The 5,000-nt window shown below is 60.2% G+C and overlaps 1 protein-coding gene across 1 annotated transcript in view; it reads right to left on the reverse strand.

Moving 5' to 3' along the window:
* LOC310668816 (spectrin alpha chain, non-erythrocytic 1-like) overlaps positions 1-5,000 on the reverse strand; it is a gene marked incomplete at its 5' end in the record, with an annotated part of 66,474 nt that overhangs the window by 11,727 nt on the left and 49,747 nt on the right. The window lies entirely within an intron of this gene.

A 5,000-nucleotide genomic window follows, 5' to 3' on the forward strand; every position in this document is an offset into this window, starting at 1 on the left:
CTGCCACATCCGCACCCTGCCTCCCCAGTCGACCCCCCTAGATCTCATGGGAATCTGCTGCTCCAGGGTGTGCTGAACCCGCCTCCCCAGTGGATCCCCTAAATCTCAGGGGATCTCCCTCACCTGGCTTGGATCTGCTGCACCCGCCTCCCCAGTCGATCCCCTCAATCTTAGGTGATCTCTCTCACCTGGCCTGGATCTGCTGCTCCAGGTTGTGCCGCATCCGCACCCCCAGTGGATCCCCTAGATCTCAGTGATCTCTCTCTCACCTGGCTCAAATCCGCCGCACCCACCTCCCCAGTGGATCCCTCCTAGATACCATGGATCTCCCTCACCCAGCTTGGATCTTCTACATCCGCACCCCCAGTCAATCACCTAGATCTCGGGGATCTCTCTCGCACACCCCTCGATCTCGGGGGATCTCTCTCTCACACACCCCTAGATCTTGGGGGATCTCTCTCACACACCCCTACATCTCAGGGGGATCACTCTCTCACACACCTATAGATCTCGGGGGAATCTCTCTCACCCCTAGATCTTGGGGATCTCTCTCACCTGGCTCAGATCCGCCGCACCCGCCTCCCCAGCCGATCCCCCTAGATCTCGGGGGGATCTCTCTCACCTGGCCTGGATCTGCTGCTCCAGGTTGTGCTGCCTGCGCATCCCCAGTTGGCCCTCCTAGATCTGGCTGGGATCTCTTGCATCCGCCTCCCCAGTCAACCCCCCTAGATCTCGATGATCTCTCTCACCTGGCTCAGATCCGCCGCACCCACTTCCCCAGCCGATCCCCCTAAACCCCAGGGATCCCTCTCACCTGGCCTGGATCTGCTGCTCCAGGTTGTGCTGCATCCGCCTCCCCAGTCAATCCCCCTAGATCTCGGGGGATCTCCCTCACTTGGCTTGGATCTGCTGCCTCTGCACCCCCAGTGGATCCCCAAGATCTCAGGGCTCTCTCTCCTACCCCCAGATCTTGGGGATCTCTCTCACCCGGCTTGGATCTGCTTCATCCGCCTCCCCAGTTGATCCCCCTAGATCTCAGGCCGCACCCCCAGCATCTCTCACACCCGGGATCTCTTGCATCCGCACCCCCAGTCGATCCCCTAGATCTCGGGGAATCTCTCTCTCACACACCCCTAGATCTCGGGGGATCTCTCCCTCACCTGGCCTGGATCTGCTGCTCCAGGTTGTGCTGCATGCGCATCCCCAGCTGATCCAGTTGATCCCACTGCTGGGCCAGCCCGACGGTGCTGTGCTCTCACCCCTAGATCTCGGGGATCTCTCTCACACACCCTAGATCTCGGGGGATCTCTCTCACCTGGCTCGGATCTGCTGCATCCACACCCCCAGTTAATCCCCCTAGATCCCAGGATCTCTCTCACACACACTCCTGGATCTCAGAGCGGATCTCCCTCACCTGGCCTGGATCTGCTGCTCCAGGTTGTGCCGCCTCCGCCTCCCCAGTTAATCCCCCTAGATCTCGGGGGATCTTTCAGCCCTAGATCTCGGGGGGATCTCTCTCACCCGCTTGGATCTGCTTCATCCACCTCCCCAGTCGATCCCCCCACATCTCTGTGATCTCTCTCACCCGGCTTGGATCTGTTGCACCCGCCTCCCCAGTCAATCCCCCTAGATCTCAGGCATCTCTCTCACACACCCCTCGATCTCGGGGGGGGGGATCTCTCCCTCTCACCTGGCCTGGATCTGCTGCTCCAGGTTGTGCTGCATCCGCCTCCCCAGTTAATCCCCCTAGATCCCAGCGATCTGTCTCTCCCTCACCCCTAGATCTCGGGGGGATCTCTCCCTCACCTGGCCTGGATCTGCTGCTCCAGGTTGTGCTGCATGCGCATCCCCAGTCAATTCTCCTAGATCTGTTGCACCTGCCTCCCCAGCCGATCCCCCTAGATCCCAGGGATCTCTCTCCCTCACCTGGCCTGGATCTGCTGCTCCAGGTTGTGCTGCATGCGCATCCCCAGCTGATCCAGTTGATCCCACTGCTGGGCCAGCCCAGCAGTGGGATCAACTGTGCTGCACCCCACCCCCCAGTTGATTCCCCTAGATCTCGGGGGATCTCTCTCTCCCACCACTGGATCTCAGGGGAGCTCCCTCACCTGGCTTGGATCCGCCTCACCCACCTCCCCAGTCAATCTCGGGGAATCTCTCTCACCCCTAGATCTCGGCTGGGATCTCCCTCACCTGGCCTGGATCTGCTGCTCCAGGTTGTGCTGCATGCGCATCCCCAGCTGATCCAGTTGATCCCACTGCTGGGCCAGCCCGACGGTGCTGTGCTCTCACCCCTAGATCTCGGGGATCTCTCTCTCACCCCTAGCTCTCAGGGGATCTCTCTCTCACACCCCTAGATATCGAGGATCTCTCTCTCACACCCCTAGATCTCGGGGAATCTCTCTCTCACACCCCTAGATCTCGGGGGATCTCCCTCACCCGGCTTGGATCTGCTGCATCCGCCTCCCCAGTCGATCCCCCTCGATCTCAGGGGGATCTCTCTCACCTGGCCTGGATCTGCTGCTCCAGGTTGTGCTGCATCCGCCTCCCCAGTTAATTCCCCTAGATCTCGGGGGATCTCTCTCACCCCTAGCTCTCAGGGGATCTCTCTCTCACACCCCTACATCTCGGGGAATCTTTCTCACCCCTAGATCTCGGGGATCTCTCTCTCACACACCCCCAGACCTCAGGGGGATCTCTCCCTCACCTGGCCTGGATCTGCTGCTCCAGGTTGTACTGCATCCGCCTCCCCAGTTAATCCCCCTAGATCTCGGGGGAATCTCTCTCAGCTCTAGCTCTCAGGGGATCTCTCTCTCACACCCCTAGATTTCGGCGGAATCTTCCTCACCCCTAGATCTCAGGGAAATCTCTCTAACCCCTAGATCTTGGGGAATCTCTCCCTCACACCTGGCCTGGATCTGCTGCTCCAGGTTGTGCTGCATGCGCATCCCCAGCTGATCCAGTTGATCCCACTGCTGGGCCAGCCCGACGGTGCTGTGCTCTCACCCCTAGATCTCGGGGATCTCTCTCACACACCCTAGCTCTCAGGGGATCTCTCTCACACACCCCTAGATCTCAGGGGATCTCTTTCTCACACCCCTAGATCTCGGGGGGATCTCTCTCCCTCACCTGGCCTGGATCTGCTGCTCCAGGTTGTGCTGCATGCGCATCCCCAGCTGACCCCCTAGATCTCGGGGGATCTCTCTCTCACACCCCCTAGATATCGGGGGAATCTCTCTCACCCCTAGATCTCAGGGGATGAATCTCTCTAACCCCTAGATCTCGGGGGGATCTCTCCCTCTCACCTGGCCTGGATCTGCTGCTCCAGGTTGCGCCGCATCCACACCCCCCAGTGGCTCCCCTAGATCTCAGTGACCTCTCTCTCACCTGGCTCAAATCCTCCCCAGTGGATCCCTCCTAGAGACCAGGGATCTCCTTCACCCGGCTTGGATCTGTTGCACCCACTTCCCCAGCCGATCCCCCTAGATCCCGGGGGATCTCTCCCTCTCACCTGGCCTGGATCTGCTGCTCCAGGTTGTGCTGCATGCGCATCCCCAGCTGATCCAGTTGATCCCACTGCTGGGACAGCCCGACGGTGCTGTGCTCTCACCCCTAGATCTCGGGGATCTCTCTCACACACCCCTAGATCTCAGAGCATCTCTCTCACCTGGCTCAGATCCGTCACACCCACTTCCCCAGCCGATCCCCCTAGATCCCAGGGATCTCTCACACACACCCCTAGATCTCGGGGGATCTCTCCCTCACCTGGCCTGGATCTGCTGCTCCAGGTTGTGCTGCATGCGCATCCCCAGTTAATCCCCCTAGATCTGTTGCACCCGCCTCCCCAGTCGATCCCCCTCAATCTCGGGGGATCTCTCACACCTGGCCTGGATCTGCTGCTCCAGCTTGTGCTGCACCCCGCCCCAGTTGATTCCCCTAGATCTCCGTGATCTCTCTCCCACCACTGGATCTCAGGGGATCTCCCTCACCTGGCTTGGATCTGCTTCATCCGCCTCCCCAGTCGATCCCCCCACATCTCTGTGATCTCTCTCACCCAGCTTGGATCTGCTTCATCCGCCTCCCCAGCCGATCCCCCTAGATCCCGGGGATCTCTCTCTCCCTCACCCCTAGATCTCGGCTGGGATCTCTCTCACCTGGCCTGGATCTGCTGCTCCAGGTTGTGCTGCATCCGCCTTCCCAGTGGCTCCCCTAGATCTCAGTGATCTCTATCTCACCTGGTTCAAATCCGCCGCACCCACCTCCCCAGTGGATCCCCCTAGATCTCGGGGATCTCTCTCTCTCATACCCCTAGAATTTGGGGAATCTCCCTCACCTGGCTTGGATCTGCTGCATCCGCACCCCCAGTCGACCCCCCAGATCTCTGTGATCTCTCTCTCTCACCCGGCTTGGATCCGTTGCACCCGCCTCCCCAGCCGATCCCCCTAGATCCCAGGGATCTCTCCCTCTCACCTGGCCTGGATCTGCTGCTCCAGCTTGTGCCGCCTCCGCCTCCCCAGTTAATCCCCCTAGATCTTGGGGGATCTCTCTCACACACCCCTAGATATTGGGGATCTCTCACACACCCTAGACCTCGGGGGGATCTCTCCCTCACCTGGCCTGGATCTGCTGCTCCAGGTTGTGCTGCATGCGCATCCCCAGCTGACCCCCCTAGATCTCGGGGGATCTCTCTCACACACACCTCTAGATATCAGGGGATCTCTCACACCCCTAGCTCTCAGGGGATCTCTCTCTCACACCCCTAGATATCGGGGAATCTCCCTCACCCCTAGATCTCGGGGGATCTCTCTCTCACACACTCCTGCATCTCGGCTGGGATCTCTCCCTCTCACCTGGCCTGGATCTGCTGCTCCAGGTTGTGCTGCATGCGCATCCCCAGCTGATCCAGTTGATCCCACTGCTGGGCCAGCCCGACGGTGCTGTGCTCGGTGTACTCAGGTATCCTCAGGGGATACCAGGGATCTCCCTCGCCCGGCTTGGAT

This window comes from Podarcis tiliguerta, assembly GCF_965153285.1.
Source record: "Podarcis tiliguerta genome assembly, chromosome: W".
Lineage (NCBI taxonomy): Eukaryota > Metazoa > Chordata > Lepidosauria > Squamata > Lacertidae > Podarcis > Podarcis tiliguerta.